The 27,134-nt window shown below is 38.1% G+C and overlaps 1 protein-coding gene across 1 annotated transcript in view; it reads left to right on the forward strand.

The window, feature by feature from the left end:
- The first annotated feature begins 3,127 nt into the window (after positions 1 to 3,127).
- ARHGAP24 (Rho GTPase activating protein 24) overlaps positions 3,128 to 27,134 on the forward strand; it is a 528,695-nt gene continuing 504,688 nt past the window's right edge. The window contains exon 1 of the mRNA XM_003811243.7: positions 3,128 to 3,922. The gene's annotated coding sequence lies outside the window, so the exon portion shown is untranslated. The remainder of the gene's footprint in view (positions 3,923 to 27,134) is intronic.

Raw genomic sequence — 27,134 nt, forward strand, 5'->3', positions numbered from 1 at the left:
TAATGTGTTTCATTTATAAAGCTGTTGACTGTTAGAAGGCATGTGTTGGAATTATAGAGGCCATGGATGACCCATGGCCACAGCATATTTTTCTATCATGCTCTTTCTCTCCTTTATTATCTTATTTACAGGTATTTAGCTGGATTGATCCTTCCCCACCATTTTAACAATAGTAATACATCTTTCCCTGAATCATGTGATCCAAAGTGTTGGAGAGGGTGGGCACGAAGCTCCCTTAATCTCTTTCCACCTTACTTAGTAACTCAGACAAAGCTGGACTTTGTAGAAAAGAAACTTCTACCAGGAAATAAAAAGAAAAAACAAGAACAGATGTTTAGAAACAGACATGCTTTAAAAGGCATAGCCTTCTATCTGAATCCTGAAATCAGATCTTGGCAAATCCCAGTACCCACACAAATTCTGCATTGTTGGTGAGAGCTTGTTGAAAATGTTAGGATTTTGGCAATTCTTGACTATTCAGTTTTGTTACTGTGTTTTTTGCCCTCTTAGGAATTTATGTTTTCTTAAAAGAAAACATAATTAAAAAGCTCCAGTATCTGATATTAATGGACAATTGGGTAATATGACAATGAATCACTCTATGCTAAGGTTTTCAAAGAATCTGACATGGAATCTGGTGAAAAACTTTGCAATTTTTAAGTTAGTGAAGTACATTAAAATACATTTTAATCCGTACTCATTTAATAGTAACATTTGACCCATATACTTTAAATATTAGACAAAGTAATTGTAGAAACACTGGCTGAGGTTTCCCTAACTAAATTCCATTGAAATAATGGCCTGATAGAATCAGTGTCCAGGGGGCTTTGTCTATGGAGGGGGTTTCTTTCCTTGACTCTGGCAATACCAACACTCAAACAACTTGTCCAGATGTAGTATAGCCATTATCTTCCTTCTCTCCTCCTCTGCTTTCATTTCTAGATCTCTGGAATCCCCCTGGTCCTAGAGTATTATACATCCTCCCTGTAAACACTGAAGTCCTTCAAACTCTGCCTGCCATTATACTGACCTTTCATAGACTTTTTTCCTGAAGGTGTCTAGGACCTGAAGATCCTGGAAAGTTAGCCCTTATCCTTGAATCATTTCTGGGTTTTGTAGAGTTTGTTTGAAGCACACCTTTAACTCAGAACTGAGGTTGACTGATAAAACTCAGCTTTAAGTAACCCTCTGGGCAAGTTCTGAGCAGAGATCCAGTGAGCTGAATGTCGGGCACCACCTCCCTGGAGTCTGTATCAGTCACATCAGCATTCTCCTCTGATTAGACTCAGGTTTCAAGGGTCTTGTTCAAGAGTTTATTCTCTCCTTTAAAGATGCTACAATACGTATAAGGGATGTCTCTTGGTCCCAACTAATCTACAATAAGAGAGGAGCAGTATAGTCAGAGGCCAGAAAACAACGCAGTTTCTAGTTCAGGTTATATTCTCTTGTAACAGACTCCTTGCTGAGGGGCTTCTAGAAAAGGAATGCAATGGTCCACCTCTTTCTAAGTAGGAGGGGAAGAAGGGGCTTGTATTGGTGGATATAACTCCTTTCCTATCCTCTCAACTGTCTAATCCCCAAGTGAAAACCATCCTCTCCTTCTGTTGTACTTTCTAGCTTAAGATAATCACATATATCACACACACCAATGAAGTGCTATCAGTTGGAAAGGGTGGAGACAGAACCAGAAGATGGGAAGGAAAAGGCCTTGAACACAGCCTGTGTGTGTATTAGAGGTGTGTCTTAATCTTTTGGACTAGGGACTACCCAGTAACCACCCTGAGTTCAGTTTTGTATCACTTTGAGACTAAACTGCTGTGGTAGTATTTGTTAGACCCTGAAATAAGTTACTGACATGACAGTTTCCTTGTTTTTTTAAATGTCCCCATCTTGAATCATAATTATTGGTACTTGTCTTCCTGAAGCTTTTGAGTCCATCAAATGTGTGCAAATTTCATTTGGGTTAATGTTATTTTCCAGTTTTCATCTGAAACTGCCCATCAGCATTCACCTGCCAGGGTGTTGCTAGAACATGTAAGGCCATGTGGGTTGATGAAGGTAATTTATTCCCACCAATTGGAAAATAAGCTACATTACTTCTAGCTTAGGAATTCCATACATATTTTTAAAATGAAATATGAAACGCAATTTTTTCCCCACACAAATTAATTTGATTCATTAAAGGGCTGAGAATTCTCCCGCCAGAAAATCAAGTTTATAGTAGGACCTCAGCATGGGATGGGGTAGATTCGTTTCTCCAAGAACTTGGAGAAAGAGGACAAAAAGGAAAAACATATCAGTGTCCACTCAGCCTTTTATTTTTGGTGTTTCTAAAACTGAACATTTGCTCTTCTTCCATATCCCTCTCTCACTGGAGATCCCTAGTGAGGACACCCCCATTCTGTGTCTTAAGGATATCTGGTGATGATTTCTAAAAGAGAGGTTTTTTAATTAGTAGTAGCAGTAGTAATTGTTCGAGATGGAGGTGTCACTCCGTCACCTAGGCTGGAGTGCGCTGGCACAATTATAGCTCACTGCAGCCTTGACCTCCTGGGCTCAAGGGATTTTCCCGCTTCAGCCTCCTGAGTAGCTGGGACTACAGACATGCGCCGCCACGCCCCACCCCCCCCCTTTTTTTTTTTTTTTAATTTTTTTTTTTGTAGAGACAGGAGTCTCATTATGTTGCCAATTTTGGTCTGAAACCCCTGGGCTCAAGCGATCCTCCTGCCTCGGCCTTCCAAAGTGCTAGGATTACATGACTGATCCACTGTAAGTGGCCTTCTAAAACAGAGATCTTTACAAAGCTTTTTGAAATAATTTGACTCAGCATGCCAGGTAACCAGAACTGTAAGATCACAATTTGAAACAGACATTGTGGTGATGGTGGGAAGAGACGGCCTGCATCAAAACAATGTTTACTAGTTTGTCCTTTTGTCCCATATTGTGTAAGTCCCAGAGTTCTTACACCACGGTAAGAAAGTAATTATACTTTGAATTTCTCTAAGGCTCTAGTTAGAGAGCATCCATCTAAATGTGCATTTCCAGGAATACTGGTTTAATGGCCCAGGTAATTCTGACTGGAGAAATAAAATTTTAGCGAGACAGAGTTGGTAGAAGCAAGTAAAACCGGTGTATGGGGTTTGGCCAATGAAATGCAGAGCTCCTTGAGGGCAGGAGACATGTATTCACCAACCTTCTTGCGCCCACAGCCCCAGATCTGTGACCAACAAGTATCTATGATGCACTTGAAAGGAACGAGCGATGCCAGATGCGGAGGAACCAGGCAGGGCGCATTCTGTCAGTGGCGCCAGGCGGTGTAGCTCCAGCTCTCAGATAACCCAGGCGTTGGGAGGGCGGGGCTCCTGCCGGCCTCCCCTGTAGTGCGGCTCCAGTCCTGTGAAGCTACCAGTTGCCAAATGAAATCTGAAACCTCGGGCTGTGCATGAGGGTTGGCCCCACTCAGTTGTTCCAGCCTCTTGTACTGTATATTTACACATTCACACACAATCACCCTTTCTAACTTCTGGGACTCTTTGCGCAACTGCTAGGATTTCTCAAGTGCATGTGGCAACACAGCCCAGCTCCGGGTGGAAACCAGCAGGGCTCTGGAGGGGCTCGGAGACCAGAGGAGCTGTCAAGGCTGCGGCGGGGACCAGAGAGGAGCCTGGCGCGGGTGGCTGGGTGGCTGGGGGAATACCCCCAACTTCCCACCGCAGGCGCAGCTCTCTCGGCCGCCTATTTCCTCCGAAACCCGCGCTGCGGAGCAGCCCAGTGCATAGGGTTCAACACTTCCCCTTGTTGTGGAAAGTAAAGGAGCCTCACTACCACCTTTTTTTCTTTGCGTTTTCTTACTGCTGGTCCTGGGAGCCTTTTCCTTCGGAGCAGCAGCCCTGTCTGGCATCTGTCTTGAGCTCCCAGCAGGGTAGGTGATGCGATCGCGAGGAAGTGCGCGGAGCTACCGCGGGAAGGACGGACGCGGCTGCCTGCGCCAGGGGAGGGGGCTGCTGGGGGCGGGGAGGGGGCTGCTGGGGGCGGGGAGGGATCGCAGGAATCCCGTGCTGATGTAGCGTGTGTGTGTGTTTGTGTGTGTGTGTGTGTGTGTGTGTGTGCGCGCGCGCGCATGTTTGTGCCGGGAGACAGCAAGCTGGTAGTATGTCTTTCTGGCTTTAAAAATAGATGGAATTAATAAAAACCCTTTGTACAATTCAATTTCCTCTCTTGGTATCCATCCTCCCCTTCCCCCTGTTTGTTTCCTCTAGTATCTTATAGGAGTTCCCTATATAACAGGCGCACAAAGATAGGTTTTAATAATAAGCATATATATTTGCAAAAATATATATTTTATATGTATAAAATATGTTTTAAAAATATTTATAAATATATTACATATTAGAAATATATATTATAAAATATATACATATATTTGTAAACACAAAGCGTTAGGGAATCTTTGGTGAATTTGAAGCCACTCAAAAGATTTTGTCCAAATGTTTTTAAAAGTAACATTTAATGATAAACATGTAATATGGTCTCATTTTTAGAAAATACTTAAGACTGCATTTATTTTATGCGTACCCAAATAGAAGGGAGATAATGTTACTCTGAATTCCTTAGATAGGTTTTCAACATCAACCAGTAATAGAGAGCCCAGACTTCTTTGTAGACTATATCTCGTTTAATTCATTTGAATTAAACAAGTAATTTCTCCAAGTAATTTGTTTCCAGCACATTTTATGTTACTCTTTTTTTAACCTTTCACGGCATCGTTTCATCTCTTTCTAAAAAGGAAATAAATAAATCGTGCTGAGTATTTGGAATATAAAAGTTGTTAAGGCTTTGCTTATACATAAATACATAAATAAAACAATATGTGTTGCTATGTCTACTAAGTAAAACAAATTCATTGGAATCCAGGGATATTTGCAGTAGAGTTTAAGAGCTTTACTCGGTTACTGAGTAGAAGATGTACAGACGGATTAAATACAAACAATCTGTCCCCAGTTCCAATTAGAACTCAAAACCAATCCTTCAGGGCAAAAATGGATGATGCTATTGAACTGGGCATTGTAAAATAAAACACACAGAATGTATGTATTAGAAAAAGCCAGAAAACAGCCATAAAGTCACATCAGACTTGTGAAGATCTCACTCCCCCTTTTAAATTTCTTAATACTTCCTCTTTTCTGGGCATATTTCAACTTGTAAGAGAGCTCAGTAATAAAACTTACCCTTTTATCTTCCCTGACTGCCTGGCCTTCAGGTAGCAAGTCCAGAAATCTGTTCTCTCTAGAGCCATTACTGAGTGGTCAGAGACTTCACCTTTGACATCTTGGAGGACGGAAATATTGACATAACTCTGAGATAAATAACATCCTACCATTCACAGGCAGTATATTCTTGGTGGAAGACCTTTAAGTGGGGATAAGAGATAAACTGAGTTTTTCAGATCTGGAATTTAGTTTGAGGTATTTGGAAGGAATATAAAAGAGGTATGGTACTAGGAAAAATAATCGGTAATTCTTTCTGCATGTGGAGGGGCTGTTGAAACTCAGACTGTCCTTGGCTTTCAACTATATTACTTGGTTTTATTACTTCATCTCAGGGGTTTGGATTTGAGATGAGGTGGTTTCTCTGTAATATTCTTCTGTGCCTTACATACCCTGAATCTGAACTATTTTGAAAATATAAGCCTGATAAGAAGTGGGAAAGAATTAAGTTATCTAGAAAAAAATCCACTGCAGAACAAATGGCAATGCACTCTTCCAGACTAGAACATAGATTTAAGTGTAAAAGTGTTTTTGGGTGAAATCCCCAGGGAAATCCTTTCAGCTTTTGCTGGGGATAGTAATGGCCAAAGCTCTGAGAGCTTTCATGGATCATGGTTTCATTTACTGTGTGATCTTGGACTCTGCAGGGTGAAGGGTAAGGAGGGGCAGGAAGGGTGAGGAATGTGCAACAGGTGGTGATGAGTAGTCCGAGTATGATTACTTTGCTGTCTTAGCCAAAGCCCTGTTGGTGTTTACCAACAGTTCCCTTAATATTTTCACTGTGACCTACTGGCCCATTGACGAGTGTTTTCTTTCCGGCTCGATTAAAGTCTGGGTTGGTTTCTCAGGGCTGAAAGCAGGCGGTGCTACTGTACAGTTCAGGCCATGCGTTTGTTTCCTGTTCTTAGTGTGTGTGGTGCTGTAGCACCGTCTTAGTCGCTTGTAGTTATTTTCCTGTGAATTTTCTGACCAGCAGTGAAGGGTTCTTTTCCCATGAATTGAGCTATGTCATGCTGATTCCTTCTTTCTGCCATGTTTCAGTTTCTGGTACAAGTGGGTGCTTTGGAAAAACAAGATGGGGAAGGTAGGTAGAGACTCAGTCTGGAGCCCAGTAACAAGGGACAGCCACCCAATTGGTTACATGTGGGTGTGGAGGAGGTTGGTGATAACAAGTGCCTGAGACATCCATTCTTCACTGATCACATTTTATAGAGGAAAAAGCAGAAGATATTTAAAATGGAACGATGCCTGTTTGCTCTTAAAGCCATGGCTAAAGGACTAAGATCTCTCCCAGATACAGAAAGATATTTAAAAATACAGTTGTTAAATGGTCAGCTTAGCCATGAAGTTAATGTTCTTCATGTGAAGAGTGGAAGCCTCACATCGAGTCTCGCAATGATAACCCATCTGTCTTTGCTATACAAACTCAAACTTTACAAGGTTCTGATGGCTTCAGCAGCTAAGTACAAGCACATTTGGAAGTGGAGGGATTATTGTGATGAAGAATCAAAGAATATTCAGTTTTCAGTGGTTATTTTGTACATGTGTGCAAAAAAGCAGCATCTACACTCCACTGTGGCATTGCTACAGTTAATCTTTACAAAGTCAGATCTAACTGTGTAAGTCTCTTTATCTAAAACCTTTGTTGGATTCCAATGACTTACAATATTTAAACTCTTTAGTATAGTTTCTAAAAGCTCTTCCAAGCCCTTTCTTTTTAGCTCCCCCTTTGTGTACAAGGGTTCCTCACTGTTCAGCCTTCTGATCTCTGGTTCATGGATTCATTCTCCTGGAATGCCCTCTGTCTGAAAGTCCCTCTTGATTCTTGGTGGCTCACTTCCAGTGGAACTTCCTTGGGGAAAACTTACCCAATTCCATGAAGAATTAATCATTTCATCTTGTCTGCTTCTATAGCATTTTGAACATACTTTGAATAATTGTTGCAATAATTTTTATGTATTTCCCCTGTCCTCTCTCACAACTACTGTGAGTTCCTCACTGGGTAGATTGGTGGTGGGGGAGCCACCTGAATTCAAGCCCCCAGCCCAGTGTTTGAAACATAGTAGACATCTGTTAATGTTTCCCCAATAAGTGGGCAAGTGAAGTTCGTAAATAAATGAAATACTGGTGCACTCCAACTTATGAAGATAGTTATATCTCAGAAGTCCATTTAAAAAATGTCTATTTGGTCTTAGAGTTCATTTTCCAAATATAACAATGCTACAAAACATAATTCACTTTCCATACCAGCCCACACATGCCTATTTAATCCCTATAATAGATGAAATATTGTGCTTTTGCATATCTAAAGCAAAAGCAAAACAAACAAAAACTACTGTGAAATCATCTTTTTCTTTTGGACATCACAAAATACACTTGAGTTTAAAGAAAATAGAAACAATTATAATAGATATACATTTTCCACAACTGTGTTTTATATTGTACTATAAAATCTGTAATCTGTGAAATCCAAGTGGGAGGTCCTGGATTTGGCTGTGAAGACTAATAATGAAGTTAAATTTGGAGATTGTTAAATTTGCTTATTGAATGGGCAATAGTCTTAATTAATCAAATAAAATAGAAACACTAATTTTGGCTATTTAATAATTATCTGGAGTGCTGGTGCTTGAGGGAAATTAATTAAAGGAGAATGTGGAGCTGGATGGAGAAGAGGAAATTTAGAGGGACAGCTTCTTTCATGTTATAGTTTCTTTATTGTATTGATTTTCCTTTCATCTCATTTGAGCACTGAGGCAAATCCAAAGTTTCTTCCTGAAAAAAATTCTTTGTCTGCAGTTATTTTTGCTAATATGTAGAAAGGGGCTTACACACTGTTTAGACTAAAATACATATGGGCTTATTTTATTTTCAGAGCAATGTTACCTTTGTCATGTGCATACCTGCCAGTTAGCACGTGGATAATACGTATTTTGATCAAGAATTCATACGTGTGGTTCAGGGTATAGCCAGGGATTGAAAGCTCAAGTTCCTCCTTATTCAGCATCTCTGAAAAGCCTGGAACTACTATCACTGATATTTAAGAATAATAGTCCAATCGCTAATTGCTCTAAGTTTTCTAAACTCTCTATCTATATCAAATTACATAACTAGAAATGTACTTACTATAATCACATTACAATACTTTTTTGTTAAAATGTCAAAATGTCTTTATTACACTATGCTTTAATATGATACCCCCCCTTTTTAACTACTGAGTCAATATAAAAGAGATGAGCTGAAAAGGAAAGAAATATCTTGGCACCTTATGTTATGCGTTTCAAATTCTTTATATAAGGATTTCCATGATAAATTCTTTTTTGCCTAGACTGCTAGGAATTTTTAAAAGTGTATCTCTTCTGATTAACTAGTGGGTTTTTTTGGTTAGAAAAAAGACAGGCTAAAAATTCACCATGCTTCTCAGTTTGACTTGTCACCCAAAAAACTCTGAACTAAATCTGATGCTCAATTGTACGCCAGTCAAGCTTTTTGTATGACATGGTTCACATCATCTTATTGTCACTTTTAATACCCTTATGATACCCATAAGTGTACTAAGCTAATTAAGCTAAGTTACATCCATGATGAAAATAGATTGAATAGTTACATCACTTTTTTTTCTTGATACAGTTAGTTAAATATTTATAAATTTGCATGGTATGGCTTTAGTTTTCTGGAACCAATAATTGTTTTCTAGGTCATTTTTTGTAGTTCCTTGAAACATTCTCTGTAGTGCTTTTATAATCCCTGATAGATAAAATGACCTTTCTTCCAAATGCTACATTTTTAAAAAAATGTAGAAAAAAATCACGTTTTAGTAACTTTGAAAGTAGATACTAAGGCCAAATGTGAGTTCTTTTCAATATGTGTATCACAGATGTATAGAAGAATTCTCTTAGGGATGTCGCTGAGAAGTGTAAGAGAAAACCTTTTGCTTTTTCTTACAAATTGAATCTATCAAAAAATTGAGGCTGATGGAGCTGTAATTAGGGCTGTTTTCAAACCATCAAATTGAGCCTTCAGAAAATAAAGTAATTTTTCAAATTCTCCACAAAGGGAGAATATAGCTTTCATTTTGTCTTGAGTTTTTTTTCTCTCTCCTTGAATCTAAGACTCTCATAATAATAATCATCCTAAAGAATTAAGTACTTCTTCTACGTACCAAGTACTCCATGAGATATTTTTACATACATTACTTCTGATTTTAGTAGTAATTAGAATTAGTAATTCTAGATGTAATCTATGTTATATTTAATCCAGATATTTTTATGACTATTGTATGGGGATGTTTGGGCTCAGAGAGGTAAATAAAGTTACCCAAGGTAATGTAGACTTGAACATCAAAACCACATCTGCATAAGTCCAAATACCCTGACATATTTACTATGTCCCTTTCCTCTCAGTGCTTTTCAATTATGAATTTTCAAATAATAAATTGTGTATTTCATGGATTTGGCATGTAGGATAGATCCTGATCTCAATATGATTTTCATGAACTGGCCTTGGAGCTCTCTTGCAGGTCTTCTAGATGACAGCATCCTAGTGCTGATGAGTTGGGACCTGTGGGATGGGTTACCACTACCAAGGTTGGCTAGTGAGAAAAGAGGCTCCATCTACCATAGGCCAGTAACTGAATCAATCTATAGTGATTAGCCTAACCATACTATTTTCTGGTGAGAAGTGAACAGGAAAGGTGTGGTCCACAGAGATCCAGTAATCTATATCCATTACTTCATTCCATGACATGGGGACATACGTCCTGGGAGCACTGTGAGCAACAGGTGGAGGCAAAGAGGAGGCAAGTGGTCCCCAGTTTAAGAATAGAGCCCCAGCTTGGGAAAGCTGAAATAGAACAAAAAAGGATGATTTCTTTGGGGAGATAGCAACTGAGAAAAGAAGAAAAGTTGGGTTAGTAGTGTTAGTACTCACTGGGCACACAGAAGTAAAATGAGCTACAGGGAATGGGATTTCAAAGCCAGTCTTTCTCAGAGAAGGGGAATTATTAGAGGAATTATGGGAGTGCATCTCACTCCTGTTTGAGGAGATACCTAGAGAAGAGAATTCTACAGCTACCTTGAAGAATCATCTTTGATTGTTTCATTTTGTTGGAACTATCTGGTTTAAAATTTTCTTATATGGAGGAGCTTCCAGCAAGAAAAGATGATCCGGGGGAGTTAAAAGAGCCTGATGTTATCTTCTTGCAACCTAACTGTGTAAACCCAGGATTAGCCACACAAATACTACCTTCAGTGTCATTTTGGTTTTCACTTCCCATTATGGTTTGTCATTGTGAAATGGTCAAGTGAAATGTTGATGATTTTATATAACATCATATATGTGTTATACAGCAGATCTCTGCTTTCTCACATTTCTAAATAATTTGTTGATTGGAGACTTCATTTATTGGTGACAACTTATGCTTCCATCGTGGAATAACTTTTCAGTACCTATAAGGTTAGGTAAGGTTGGTGGGTTCCAAGGAGGAGCTGGGGTCTTTGTGCCTGGAGACAGGTAGAAGCCATAGGAACTGCCTCATGAGGAGCTCTGAGAACCCCCGCACAACAGGTCAAACTGCCGAGGGAGGATGAAAGGGGGAGGGGCAGAAGCAAGGTCACAGGATAACAAGTGCCAGAAGCCAAGAAATCAGGAGAAAAGGCAAATCCAGAGACAGTACCGGGAACTAAAAGCCAAGGGAAAGGGAATGGAGACAATGTTTGATGTGACAATTAAGTATGCCATTTCTGTGTAAGAATAGATAACAATGATTGAAGCCTTACTATGTGCTAGTTTGGCCCTGTGCTTGTCCTAGGTTATCTCATTTAATCCTCACAGTTCCTACATGAGCCCTATCTCTCTCTTATAGATGGAAAAACCAAAACCTAGAGAGGCTTAGTAGCTTGCCAAAAATCACACAGCCACTATGTGGTAGATCTGGGATTCAAATTAAAGTATCTCACTCCAAGAGAGCAACCTTTAACTGCTATGCTCTGGAATTAGACCTACATTCTAACCTGGCTCTGATATGCTTAAGCCCTGCAACCTTGGGGAGGTTGCATTCACCGATTTTAACTACAGTTTTCCTCTCCTTATATGTGGGCATTTAATGACACCTACTTCATAGTGTTAATGTGAGTTCTTAATTTATGAAGTGAGCAATGCATGAAAAGACTGGAGGGGTGTCTGGCACCTGATAAATATCAATACAAGTTAATAGTTATTATTAAATTCAGTGACAAACAGGGAATCCTGAGCAGTATTTTTCAAATTGTAGGTCTTAATCTAACAGTGGTTGTAAAATCAAATTACTGGCTTACGACCAACATTTCTTTTTGAATGAAAAAGAATAGAATAAGATAGAATAGATGGAAAAAAAAAACTCAGTGTTCATTATATTTAGTAAAAATGGGCCAGGCGCTGTGGCTCACGCCTATAATCCCAGCACTTAGGGAGGCTGAGGTGGGTGGATCACCTGAGGTCAACATGGCGAAACTCCATCTCTACTATAAGTACAAAAATTAGCTGGGCATGGTGGTGCATGCCTGTAATCCCAGCTACTCAGGAGTCTGAGGCAGGAGAATTGCTTGAACCCTGGAGGCGGAGGTTGCAGTGAGCCGAGATGGCGCCACTGCACTGCAGCCTGGGCAACAAGAGCGAAACTCCATCTCAAAGATAAATAAATAAACAAACAAATAAAAATAAAAAATATAAATCAATAAAAATGGTTTCATATGTTTTAATTTGTGTGTGTGTATGTGCATTTCATACACTGGGTAGAAATGAAAAATGTGCTTCTGATTATTTATAACTGTCAAAAAATAAATATTTTTAAAAACCTTTAAGGGTGCAATTCTCAAGTGTGGTACCAGGACCAGCAGCATCAGTTCCACCTGAGAAATGCAAATTACTGAGCCCCACCCAGGACCAGCCACTGCCTTTAACAAGGCCTCCAGGTGATTCTGATGTACACGAAAGCTTGAGGACCACTTATTATTCAAAGGTGGCATTTGGAAATCATGAAAAAGCTAGATACTTAAGATATATCTAAATACTTAAGAGTGATTAAAAGTACATACTGATATTGTATTGATTGAAGATTTTAACTGGCCACAGGATGCTGTCCAGTGTTTGTGTGACTTCAATTTCGTGTAGGTTTTTTCCCTATTTTCCTATGCCATCTACTCATAGTGCAGCTGGGTAAGTCCCACAGAAGTCCATTAGTTTATATGTAAAAGGATGCTGACTAGCTAGATTCTGTACCTTCTTCTAGAACTATACATTGTATGTATGTTGCCCCGAGCCCGGGACTCTAAAGTATATTCAATTTGAAATATTTTAATGATAATAGTTCAGATGCCTAAATGACTTTAAAATTAGAAATTATTAAAAATTCATAAAAACAACACTGGGTATTTTATTAATTGACATATTTGTTTTGAAAAGCACAGGCAGATGGGAAATTGGAAATGGAGTTAATGCAATAATAATATTGATGATAAAAATTTGATAAAAATGGAAATATAAATTTGTACACTGAGAATTGTTTTCTCCTCAAAGAAAACAGTGAGTGTATTTAAGATATTTGTTGATTGTACGTCATTACTTAAAAGGGCAAGCAGATGATATTTTATTCACCTCCCTTTGTGCGTTGTGTGTAATGTTATTTACTGTTTTTGTTTATGTTTTTCTTTGAGACATGGTCTCACTTGCTGCCTAGGCTGGAGTGCAGTGGTGCCATCTCGGCTCACTGCAACTTCCACCTCCTGGGTTCAAGCGATTCTCCTGCCTTAGCCTCCCGAGTAGCTGGGACTATAGGCGTGCACCACCATGCCAGGCTGATTTTTGTCTTTTTAGTAGAGATGGGGTTTCACCGTGTTGGCCAGGCTGGTCTCAAACTCCTGACCTCAAGTCATCTGCCTGCCTCAGCCTCCCAAAGTACTAGGATTACAGACCTGAACCACTGGCCATCATTTACTGTTGTATTTGGTTTATGGTTGGTAGGCTGTATTTGCTTTAAGACTTAAAAGCATCCTATTTGAAAACACTGCATCCAGATCTGCTAGAAAAGACTTGAAGGTGTTCTTTATTGTTTTTTTCCTTAAAAAAATATTGACCTGGGGCCAGGCGCGCTGGCTCACGCCTGTAAGCCCAGCACTTTGTGAGGCCAAGGCGGGCGGATCACGAGGTCAGGGAATCGAGACCATCCTGGCTAACACGGTGAAACCCCGTCTCTACTAAAAAAAATACAAAAAATTAGCTGGGCTTGGTGGTGGGCGCCTGTAGTCCCAGATACTCGGGAGGCTGAGGCAGGAGAATGGCGTGAACCTGGGAGGTGGAGCTTGCAGTGAGCCGAGATCGCACCACCGCACTTCAGCCTGGGTGACAGAGCAAGACTCCATCTCAAAAAAAAAAAAAAAAAAAAAAAAAAAAAATATATATATATATATATATATATATATATATAGCCTTGGATTTTTAAAATGTAGGCTTTCAGTAGGTATATATATTAACTGTATGTTTTGAAAGGTCCTCCTTTATTTTTTGTTTAAATAAATGCTATGGTTGGAGAAAAGTGAAAAGGACATTGAGAAAAGATTTGAGAAGATGTGGACTCTAATCCTACCTCTAGTATTAATTAGTGCCTGAGAACTCAGGCAAATCACTTAGTTTTTCTAGACTTCAGTTTCCTTACCTGTAAAATAAGAGGGCTAGAGTAAATTCTTTTTAAGGTTGTTCCAACATAGAAAAGTCTATGCTGCCAAATGGCAGTGTGCTCCTTTTGAACAGTTTGTTTTTGTTTTTGTTTTTGTTTTGAGACAGTCTCACTTTGTCACCCAGGCTGGAGTGCAGTGGTGATCTTGGCTCACTGCAACCTCTGCCTCCCAGGTTGAAATGATTCTCTTGCCTCAGCCTCCGGAGTAGCTGGGATTACAGGCATGCGCCACCATGCCTGACTACTTTTTATTTTTGTATTTTCAGTAGAGACGGGGTTTCACCATGTTGGCCGGGCTGGTCTTGAACTCCTCACCTCAAGTGCTCCACTCACCTCGGCCTCCCAAAGTGCTGGGATTACAGGCTACCGTGACCAGTCATTTAGAATAATTTTGATAAGACTGTGGCTATGTGTATGCATTTGGCAGAACTCTGAAAAATGGATATTTGATTTATTTGATTTTATAGAGGAGTAAGGATCTGGAAGGGATATCTATAACATGATAAAGTTTAGTGTGACCATTCCTTGACAGATTTCATTTACCATTGGGCTAGTTTTCATCAGCTGTGGTTTTGGGGGGATATGTGATACCCTAACAAGGAGGAATTTGAAAATGTATGAGGGTGTTTTTTTTTTTTTTTTTTATCTTGACAATGACTGGATGAAGCTACTGGCATTTAATACAAGGGTCAAGATACCAAATGTCCTGCAATATGTGTATGATGGTCCGTCACTACAGTGAATTTTTCTTCCTCAAATATAAAAGATCTCCCCATTAAGAAACTGGCTAATTAAGTTAAAAGATTGGGTTTTAACTTCATATTTTGTGAAATCATCTGGGAAATTGGAAATAAAGTCATACTTTCTGCCGTTTCAGTAAAACAAATGCAAACAATATCTATTCTTAGATGACAACTGGTGTTTATGATGCATGAGAGAGAACAGCCTCCAGCTCTCTGCACTATGTATTGACGATGGAGTAAGAAAAGCAGTGAAAATATTGGCTCTGTTAGTACAGTGAGCAAACATAGCTTAAGGACATACTAGTAATAGTTCCTTTAAATTACTAGTTTCTTGATGACAGCCATATTTTTAATGAAATGGCTTGCGGAAGTTTCCATTCAATGTAACTAAACATTGCTTGAGTTCAAATAAATGCTATGATGAAAGCATTGCGTGCATAGATTTCATTCCCTGTGATAAGAAATGCTACTAGATTAACAGTGCTATACAATATACTGAGTAGTTCCTATCGCTCCTCCTGAACTTGTGCTGGCCTCCTCCTGCATCTGTATTGGCTTTGTAAATTCTGGGTCAGGCTAAGGATAAAGCTCCTTCAGCAGGAGTGACTCATCCAGGGCCTTTTCAAGAACCTTTGTAATGTTTTCAAATTTAAGGTGAACTTTGCTTTGGAAACACTTAAATTACAGGATCATTTTCTTAAAATTCATTTCTTTCTTTCATCTTACTTCTTGCATTTCTCAAGTCCTTGGTTTGCTTGGTTGCTTGTGTGTATATATATATAAATATATATTTATTTTATATATATAGTAAATATATATTTATTATATAATAAATATATATTTATTTTATATATAGTAAATATATATTTATTATATAATAAATATATATTTATTTTATATATAATAAATATATATTTATTATATATTAAATATATATTTATTATAAATTTATATACATTTATAATATATATAATAAATATATAAATATATATTTATTATATATTATATAAATATATAAATATATATTTATTATATATTATATAAATATATAAATATATATTTATTATATATTATATAAATATATAGTTATTATATATTATATAAATATATATTTATTATATATTATATAAACATATATTTATTATATATTATATGAACATATATTTATTACATATTATATAAATATATATTTATTATATTATATAAATATATGTATTTATTATATATTATATAAATATATAATATATAATAAATATATTTTTATAAATATATTTATTATATATATTTATTTATATAATATATATAATAAATATATTTTTTATATATATATTTATTTATTTAGAGACAGAATCTTGCTCTGTCGCCTGGGCTGGAGTGCAGTGGCGTGATCTCGGCTCACTGCAAGCTCTGCCTCCTGGGTTCACGCCATTCTCCTGCCTCAGCCTCCTGAGTAGCTGGGGACTACAGGCGCCTGCCACCACGCCCGGCTAATTTTTTGTTGTGTATATTTTTTAAACTACTGCTTCTGTTCAGCTGTGAGACACTGTGGGTATGAAAGGTGTTGTATGGATAAAATTGTTGCCTAGCAAGCCGAAGCCACCTTGATATTTTCCACGAAAGAAATTCCTGCTCCCTCCGAATTTTTTTTGGTAAACCTGGGTCTTAACACCTCCTGTGGAGAGGGGGAAAAGGGAGGTGTAATTTAAATGTATAACTTCACCTTTCCTATAAATTTGGTGAAAGTTTAGATTAGAGGAGAAGAATAAAATTACAGAAATATAAATAAAAAGTCTTTTGGATAATCTTTCATGTTCATTATCTAGCTAGGCCTCCACAGCAGTCCAATAACAAATTAAAATTTATTCTAAATGAAATACAGCATTGTAGGTCCTCGTAGAATAAATTCATAGGACTTCAGAATAAAAGCCTACTTAGAAAACAGCTATTACCATCTCTCCTCCAATCTTTCCATTGGAAAATGAATCCAAAGTGATTGAGGTGATTTGCCCCAGGACACGTGGTGAGGAACAAGCATACCAGCCTCTTGAACTTTGGCAGCTGGCCTATTTCTCAGGAGCCTTTCTCACCTGGGGTTCCTTGAGAAAATTGAACTTAAATGCTCTCCTAAGACATCTGATGCATATAATGAATTGCCTCTTCTGCTTTGCAACTAGAAGGGTACTAGTTAAGTACCATCTTTGGCAAAAATGGAGAAAAGAGTCACTAGTATGATTTTCTGTGTTCCATTGTTTAGATGAGAAACGTTTTGGCTCAAAAAGAGAAAGAGAATGTGTAATTAACATCTTTGAAAGCATTTTTATGGAGCTTAGATTAACCCTAAAGGCAGCTGAAAATTGTACCATATTGATTTCAAGGTGTAACTTGTAACTTGTTTTTGGTTACATTTTTAAGCTAATTCCTTCTACATTCCTTGTAATAATATTAATTATGTTTGAACCCATTTAATGTAAATTGAATATTCTCCACACTGTAGATTTTCAATTAATTCAGCCTTCAAACCACATCAGAATTGTACATTATTTTATGATCTTCATGTGCCTGAAAAACAACAAATAAGTCTGATGGCATTTAACACTTAAGAGATTTCATGCAGAAAGTAAAAATAAAAACGAAAAATAACGGGTTAATCTCTTTAAGCACTGCCTTGACCAGTCAAATAATCACTGAAGGTGAGTGAGAGAATGGATGAGGAGAGAAAAAGAGGATTCAGCTCATGATGACTGCTGTGCAAATCTGAGAAACAGGGAGAGTTGTTTCTGTGCAGGGCTTTTATTATCTCTCTGTTTGCAGTCCCATCCTTGACTGTTTAATTTGTGGAACATTCCAGGGAGTATCCTTAGCTTCCCTGACATGAGCCTGAGACTGGGGCTTGATGACTCAGAGGGACTCCTTTCTTAAACAGGAGAGGTCAAATAGAGCCAGTTGGCCCTGCAGCTCATGGCTCAGCTGGGTGAGACAGACTCTTCATCTGGAGCAAGGTGAGCCGTTTGTGCAGCTGAGCTGTGGGGTGCCAGAGAATGCTGCTCCACAAACCTTTGCAGGAAGCTTTGAAAAATATAGGATGTGGTCTCAGAAACACTGGGTTATTTCTGTAGCTCAAAAGAAAGAATACTAAATACTTAGATTTCCTTCCGACATTTGCTCATGGCTCAATGGTGTCCCTTCTGGGACTGTGCTTCTGATATATATTTCCAAGCAAGAATAGGACAGCAGTGGCTTGTGAGGGTTAGAACTTACTTGTTTAGCAAATAACACTCGGACCAAATAAGGAGCAATAATAATAGTGGCATGTTTTTACTGCTGTTTTCTGTTAGTTTGATGTAACGAAGATTTTCTTAATCTCTTAGAAATAGCCATTAAGTAAAATAAAATTATATTGAACTATTTGATGGAAATGCCAAGCAATTAGTGTATGACATCATTTATGAGCTGTATTATTAATGTGAAATGCTAGAATAATTCAGCAAGAGTAAATGACATGCAAAGGTCATATTACCATGGGCCTGGAGGGGGCAGAAATGGGAGGGAGAGGGAGAATAAATATATATGTCATGTTAAGGTAGAATGTGATAAAATTACTGGTGATATTTTGTATTAGCCTGAGATATGCTGAATTACAGTTGGTGATGCTTTTTGTCAAGGTAGTTAGGGAACAGGTCTAGTGATTGCTTACAAGATTAGAGATTGATTCCTGATACCAATGTTGACCCATAAATTGTAGCTAGAACAATTAAGACTGTGTTTACAGGCTTGGAGGCAGTCAGCAGAGGCCTCTGGTTCATAGGAACCAGGTTATATTTTGCCTTAAATCTGAGCTTTGCTTTGAAATAAAGATATTAGATGCTTTTTCTTGAGTTGGTAGTTCTTTTGCTTTGCAATTTCCTGGTATTCCATTGTTAAATTACAATTCTCTTTAGAATTCATTCACACATGAACCAGTTTACCCTTTCTGAATTTCGTGCCATAATTGATTTTAATAAGAGGGAGGGAAGCATCATTATTGTCTGACCATTAAGAATTATAGTTAAACAATCAAGCCATGGAACATTTGTTTGGGAGCTTTGAGGAAGGTTTTAATTAGCCCTAGCTCTTATTAGAATGATGCATTTACCTCTTGCAGGTCTATGAATTTAGCACTTTTTGTTTGTGGTGAATTAGTGGCCAGTGACTAGTATTTGATGGAATCAAAAAGATTTGTTATTTTGCCCCAAAACAGAGCTTGTATGACCAGACATTATAAAAGCCTTGATAATTGTAGAATTTATTAATAAAAATTTTCCCCACAGGGACCACTCAATATAATTCCAAATATCTCAGATTTTTCTCATCTTCATATGTTTATTCCAACACAAATGCTTCTTTCTGCAAACTCCTATTTGCCTTTGCTTAATATAATAGGTTTGTTTAGTTTTACATTCTCCTGTTATTTAAGCAAGATTGAATCTTTTTTTCCACCTGCAATTGGTATTTATAAGGGTCATACAAAACTTGTTACTTTAGGTTGATCAATTACCTTATTATCTTGTTTTGTCCCCTTGGAGGTTATGACAAAATGGTGCATAATACCAAATGTCTTGTAATTCATCACATAAAAATAATGCTTGCTTAGACTAATTTTAAGTTGATAACTTTTTCATAATTAATGATTGGTTTTAGATCATAATTTTTTAGCTTATTGATGGCTAATGTGGTACATTCTTCCATTTAAAGTAAGCCCTTAAGAAAATAACAATTTTGTTATCTCTCATTTCCTCTGCTAATTTTTGTGTTTAACTTTCAATATCAAACTCAGAAATATAATTATAAAAATAAGTAACAGAAACTATTCTATTCTGGTATTAATTGCCACTTGCTGTTCTTGGACTTTTTCAATTATTTTAATTAATAAATCAGCTAGGCTGTATTTCAACTTGGACATTATCCAGAAATCACCTTGGGTCTGTTTAACACACACACACACACACACACACACACACACACACACAGCTGTGTGGAAACCAGGCTGGAGGGAGCAATTATGCTGAGTAGGAGTCCCAAGAGGGGTTCTGTGTGCACTAGGTACTTCCTGGGGACTTGGAACTGATGGTTTTTATCTAGGCTGTTGCCCTGAATCTATACTTGTTTCTTAGCCCAAGGAGGGCTCTGGCCAGAGTACTGTCAACCAAGTGTCTTGTGATGAGAACCTCTAATGCCTCTGGGTGTCTGGAGTGCTATCTCATTGAATTAGCCTCAAGTTGAACTCCCTTAGAAGTTTCAGCTGCTTCATGTTCTGAATTCTAATGAATTTGAAACTATACTGAGCAGGTGACAGCTGTGAGTGAGGGACCACATCACCAGCTTATTTACTTTTATTCTAATTCAAAGTGATAGGCCCCTTCCTCTTTGAAGTTAAATGTCTTGTTTCTATTCTTTCTCTAACCACTTTTTTGTCTTTTGTCTTTCTTCCATTTTAGTTCTTTTTATTTCCTCTCTCTCTTCCTCGCCATTCCCTCTTCCTCCCGCATTTCCTCCCTCTTCCCTCCTCCCTCCTTCCCTCCCTTCCTTCCTTCTTCTGTTCTTTGCCTTTTCTCTTTATTACCCTAGAACCTTGTCATATCAGTTTCCTCTAAGGACCAAACTTTCTTATGATCTTTTTCTTCCTCTATTCCTTCTTCTTCTTATTACTGGTCATGGTGTTTATTGGCCCTCTTTCTTCTTCAGTTACACATTTCCAGGATGTGCTATCCTGGTCGATATCTTCGTTTCTTTTGGACTCCAAAGGCATGGACTAAATATTTCACTTTAACTGTTCAAAACTCCTTGAATGAACTGTTGTATAATTATTATTAGCTCCTCCTTTCTACTCCTATCCTCATAAAGCTTTTATGGAAATGTAAAACCAGATAAGCAGCTGGTTTGATAAATATTACTGTGATAATGGATTCAAAAAAGCCTATATTTAAAGAGTCAGTCTGCTCTAACATTCACTAACAGTGCCAAGTCACTTAAAACATTTTTTTTAAATGGGGATAATTGCCAAACGGGATAACATGGCTGAAAACATTTCATGTTACAAATGATACTTATTGCTACTGAGATTTACTATCAAAGAGAGTCACTATTCAGTGTCACAGCACATTTCAAAATCTATATTTTATTTTTTTAACTTTTTATTTCAAAATAATTTGAAACGTAAAAAATTGCAAAATGTATTCCCATATAACCTTTTCTAAATGTTAGCATTTTAGAGTTATCAAAACCAGAAAATTAACACTGATAAAATACTATTAACTAATCTGTAGTTGTTATTCAAATTTCATCAATTATCTCACCAATGTCCTTTTTCTAGAGCAAGAGACAAACCGAAATCATACACAACATTTACTTTTCATGTCTCTTAGTTTCCTCCAATCTGGGTAGTCTTTCCATATCTTACGAGATCTTGACACTTTTGAAGTCTAGTGACCAGGTATTTTGGAGAATGTCTCTCACTTTGTGTTCTGATAATAAAAGTCAGGTTGTACATTTTTGGCAAGAGTACCATAGAATTAGTGCTGTCCCCTTCTCAGTGCATCATATCAGGAAGCGCATGATGTCAATTTGTCTAAATACTACTGATGTTAACTTCAATTATTCATTCTAGGCTGGCCAGGTTTCTCTACTATAAAGTTGCTAGTTTACTTTCTGTAACTAATAAGCATTATGTGGAGAGATACTATGTAAATGACCAGTTTTTTTCTATCATACTTTCAGCTATGAATTTTGTACTCATTGATCATTCTTGCCTGAAACAGTTGTCACTATGGTGTTTGCCAAATAGCGATTTTCTATCTTCATAATTCCTTCTACCATTATTAGTTAAAATTCTTCTACGCGGAAGTTTTCCCTTACCCCCCACTTACTTACTTTCAATTATTTATGTATATCAGTATGGACTCATGGGTATCTGTTTCGTTCTATGAGTTATAATCCATTACAATTGATATTTATTTTGTTGCTCAAATTGTCCACATTTGACCATTGGAAGCCCTTTAAGTTGGCTCTTGTGCCCTTTCTTCATGTCACCATCATTTTTGAACATTCTTCTTTTCTGGTACCACAAGACACTCTAGGCTCTTCTTGTACTCCATTTGATCCAGCCCATGAGTCAATCATTTTCTAAAGACACCAGATTTCTGTTATTAAAGAATAGAATTTAGAAACCAAAAATCTGGGTGTTACTTGTGCTTATTCACAAAAGAACGTATCTCCTTTTTTCTACAGTCTATTTACTTATTTGCTTAAATCTTCCATACACATAAAGTACTTTCAGAATTGTTCATCCATACTTCTGTGAAAAATATTTACTAACAAGAGTACAATATTTAGCCTTAGAATATAGGGTCAAAACACTTTATTTCCTAAGTTACTTTTCTTCTCTTCCTCATCGTGAAAAATTTTGTGCTTTGACCTACAAGGAAAACTATGGTGACTTCATGTTGACCTGAATATTTACATACTTAAGTGAGTTGTCTACAAATCAAGGTTGTATTTTTTAATAGACTGATTTTGATACTTGCTTTGTTGTTGATATGAAGATGAAGCCTCATATTTCTATCATGTTTTCTTTTTTTTCTTTATTTCTTCTAAAAAAAATGGTATGGATGTGCAGAACGTGCAGCTTTGTTACATACGTATACATGTGCCATGGTGATTTGCTGCACCTACTGACCCATCGTCTAACTTCCCTCCCCTCACACCCCATCCCCCAACATCGTGTGTGTGGTTCCCCTCTCTGTGTCCATGTGTTCTCATTGTTCAACACCCACTTAATGAGTGAGAACATACAGTGTTTGGTTTTCTGTTCCTGTGTTATATGTAACATTATTATACTTTTTTTTTTTTTACTCTTTTAATATCTTTAATATTGGCCAAGGCGGGTGGAACACGAGGTCAAGAGATCGAGACCATCCTGGCCAACATGGTGAAACCACATCTCTACTAAAAATACAAAAATTAGCTGGGCGTGGTGGCGCCTGTAGTCTCAGCTACCCAGGAGGCTGAGGCAGGAGAACCGCTTGAACCCAGGAAGTGGAGGTTGCCGTGAGCCAAGATTGCGCCATTGCACTCCAGCCTGGTGACAGAGCGAGACTCTGTCTCAAAAAAAAAATAAAAAAAAAAAATTAAGTCTGTCATGTAGGAAATAACAGAAAATAGCCTTCTTTCAAGTTTCTGTAACTGAATACAAGATAAAACTTCATGAAAACTCTCAAGAAAAAGAGTGACCTGGCCGGGCGCAATGGCTCACGCCTGTAATCCCAGCACTTTGGGAGGCCAAGGTGGGGAGATCATGAGGTCAGGAGTTCGAGACCAGCCTGGCCAACATAGTGAAACTCTGTCTCTAATAAAAACACAAGAAATTAGCTGGGCGGGGTGGCGGGCGCCTGTAGTCCCAGCTACTCGAGAGGCTAAGGTAGAATGGCATGAACCCGGGAGGCGGAGCTTGCAGTGAGCTGAGATCGCGCCACTGCACTCCAGCCCAGGCGACAGTGGGAGACTCTGTCTCAAAAAAAAAAAAAAAAAAAAAAAAAAAAAAAAAAAAAAGAGTGACCTGAGCCAAAAATGACCCTCCACTTTTACAAACCATTTTGTCTTCCTGAAAGACATGACCTATAAATGACCGAGTATGAACAGTATCTTTACACTTCTTTCTTTCCTTGATTTGTTTCCGGGTTTCAGTGAAGAGGTAAAGGGTCAGAAGGAAGACAGCGGCTAGTAGAAGCTGAAAAGGGGAGAGGTAGGCCAAGTCAAGTAAGTACGGAAGTACAGATTTTTTTTTTTTTTTTTTGAGATGGAGTCTCACTCTGTTGCCCAGGCTGGAGTGTAGTGGCGCGATCTCGGCTCACTGCAAGCCTTGCCTCCCGGGTTCATGCCATTCTCCTGCCTCAGCCTCCCGAGTAGCTGGGACCACAGGCGCCCGCCACCACGCCCAGCTAATTTTTTAATATTTTTAGTAGAGACGGGTTTTCACCGTGTTAGCCAGGATGGGTCTCAATCTCCTGACCTGGTGATCCGCCCGCCTCGGCCGCCCAAAGTGCTGGGATTACAGGCGTGAGCCACCGTGCCTGGCCCAGAAAAATTTTACTATTATTAATCAGGAATCACAGGATATGAGGGGAGATTGACTACTAGTAATGTGTCTATTTTTAACAATGTATCAGAATGTAATACTCTACAGCATGGCAGGCGTTGAAAGCATTTTCTGATGCCTACATAGAAGTAGACAGAGGCATGAGAGTGATTCAGTGCTCAGCTGTCTCTCCTTAGCTGTAATTTATGACTGTCAACATTATTTCTCTTGGATAGTGAAAGAAAATTTTAATCCTTTTATAGTATCACATATTTTATAGAATTTGTTTGCGTCTCATTTTGACTTTGTAGCTCCCCAAACCCTAGAGAACATGGGAAGTAGTTAGCCTACTGTTATCTTTGTTGTGAGATTTTCATCTTTTATCATAAATAGAATAGCAAACTCTTTCTTTCAGTGAAGCACTCTTCCTCCTAGTCACACTTAGTGATTACAAAGTTCTGTTTTCTTTTATACAAATGCCAACATTTTTGTAACTTCTTGGCTTATGAAGAGTGAGTGTTTAGAGTTACCGGGAACCATGAAAAGGAAGATACCACCGGTGTTTATTTACTGAGATTTAATAAGAGAGTCATCAATATGGCATTTTCACCCTTTTCCTGCCGAAATCTGGGAGAGCTTTTGGTCGCATGTGCCTTTCAGGCTTAGCATTTGTAAAACAGGAACAGCTTGTGACTTTTACCATAGGACAGGGCTTTCAGCAGAAATAGGTCTATCACAGTTACTGTGAATATGTGCACAGGAATCCTTGCTATGGTGGGAATGTTTGTTTGTTTACTTTTCATAACCAACAGCAAACAGCTCTTCTCTGAAGAAGTATATTTCCCCTCTGACTTTTGAGAAGATTTTAACCTTTTGCATGATGTATAGATCACCTTTTGACCACAAATATATGTCACATCACATTGGACAGGTTTCAAATCACAACCGTGAAGTTCAACAGCATACTGATAAAAATGGCCATGCACCACTGTGAAGATTAACATGTAGCAAGCTCCCAGGTATATTAAGTGGTAATAATAAAAAAGGCAGAGCCTTAGGTGCCCCATAGTTCATGGTTTGCACCACATTTTCACACGAGTTTTGTAGATGTCTAACTACGGACACTAGCACCCATACTTTGGTGACAGGTCAAAAACCTTTTGGGAAATTAATATTACCCAAATGTGTTTTGGTGAAAGTCTATCCTTTCTGAGAAAAGTCCTGCCAACAAAATACAGAGAAATGAGTATGAAATTTAGGAATGAACAACAAAAAAAGTCATTTTGTGATGTTTACAAGTGGACAAGGAAGGAAGTCATTTTGGGCAAAGGGAACCCACATGCAAAGCCGTGTTATGAGAATATTGGATATTTGGCAAATGCCCCGAGTTCAGTGTGAATTTGTACACTGTTGATAAAGAGGAAGGAATGGAATCAGGAAATATGAAACGGTTAAAACGATTAAACTTGGTGACTAATAGAAGTAATAAAGAAGAAAGGATTGGAAATATCCCAAACACCTGAGCTTATTAGTCACAGATGTTGGTGAATAAATCCCACCGTGCCCCATCCATTCCTGACAAGCCCAATCAGGGTACAAAATCATGTGCTTTGGTGAGACCTAGAGATAAAGTTTCATGTCTCAGCTCTGTCAAAGTACTCTGTGTAACACTGGGAAAACAACTTCTGTGAGCTTTAAATTCAGCATCTAGAAAATAATACTTATTTCTCAGAAATTTTGTAAAGATTAATTGTGGGAGAGAAGTCACTTTGAAATAATTATATAAATGCAAAATATATTATCTTCTTGTCCACTGCTACTAATTGTCAACATTAAAAATGTATATCTGCAAAATCAGTTCTTCTATGCTAAATTAAGAAATGCAGCACCGGCCAGGCGCAGTGGCTCATGCCTGTAATTCCAGCAATTTGGGAGGCTGAGGCAGGTGGATCTCCTGAGGTCTGGAGATGGAGACCAGCCTGACCAACCTGGTAAAACCCTATTTCTACTAAAAATACAAATTAGCTGGACATGGTGGTGCATGCCTGTAATCCTAGCTAAATGAGAGAATGAGGCAGGAGAATTGCTTGAACCCAGGAGGTGGAGGTTGCGGTGAGCCAAGATCGTGCCATTGCACTCCAGTCTGGGCGACAAGAGCAAAACTCAGTCTGAAAAAAAAAAGAAAGAAAGAAAAGAAAAAGAAATGCAGCACCATGTCCCTAACTTTTTAGTTGTACTGTTGTAACAGTCTTTGAACACACGGCAGTTTTGCCAGGTTTGGGTCTCCCTCTGTGTTCAATTTCCTTCTCCAACTTGTAAATTTCTATTCTAAATAAAACAAGAGGTAATTATGGTTGAGTTCCTTTTTCTCTTAAGTTGGTTAATAAAAAGTGTAGAGTCCTTTATGCAGGTAAAATAAATGCACAAGCTAACAGTTTATTTTCTTTTATTTGGTAACAAGAACAAGGAGATTTTTGTGAGGAAACAAAATACTTGTTTGCGAAGAATTTGTGATAATGTGTCAAAGGTGACTAATATCTTGAATCTCATCCAGACACCTACTACAGGGGAATTAAGGACACAGTAAAATAATGGCCATCTTATACCTGGGTTGGCTCCTAACAACAAATTATGATGTGGCTTGTGGACTAGTGAGCTGGGCCTGGCCATACTAGTTTTGTGTGTGCTTTCCTTGCTCCTTTAAGCCAACACTAGAGAGAAAGCAGACTGAATAGTTGTGTTGCTATCTTCTCCGTGACCTACTTACTTTGGTATTCTAAATTTTTCAATTATATTAATGGAAAAAGGAGGAGAGCCCTAGAAGAGAGTGACCTGTGCCCTGTTTGTGAGCTCAGCCTCATGCTGAACAGCCCTAACTCCCTGCCCCAAATGGGGAAATCCACAGGCCTGTGTAGATGTCTTGGCCACAAGGAAGTGAGGAGACCACAGGCCCGTGTAGTCATCTTAGCCACAAGGAAGTGAAGAGACTGAAGACAGTCTTTCTCTCCTAAAGCATAGAGAAGAATTAGAATCATGGGGAATTGATCCCAGGAATCTAGATTCTAACAGATTGCTCAAGTGAGCCTTCTCTACACTAAACTTCAAGAATATTTATGAAAAATTTCACCATCTTGTATGATCCTTGTATTAGTAAATTAAATGTAGCTGTTAATAATCAGTAAGCACTTATCCATACTTCTAAGAAAAGGAAAGTTCCCTCTAAAAGCAAAGGAACAAATTGAGAACTTATTATTTTCAAATATTGTCATACATTTATTTTTTCTTTTATTTGCTTCAGACAACTTAGA

Source organism: Pan paniscus, chromosome 3, assembly GCF_029289425.2.
Source record: "Pan paniscus chromosome 3, NHGRI_mPanPan1-v2.0_pri, whole genome shotgun sequence".
NCBI lineage: Eukaryota > Metazoa > Chordata > Mammalia > Primates > Hominidae > Pan > Pan paniscus.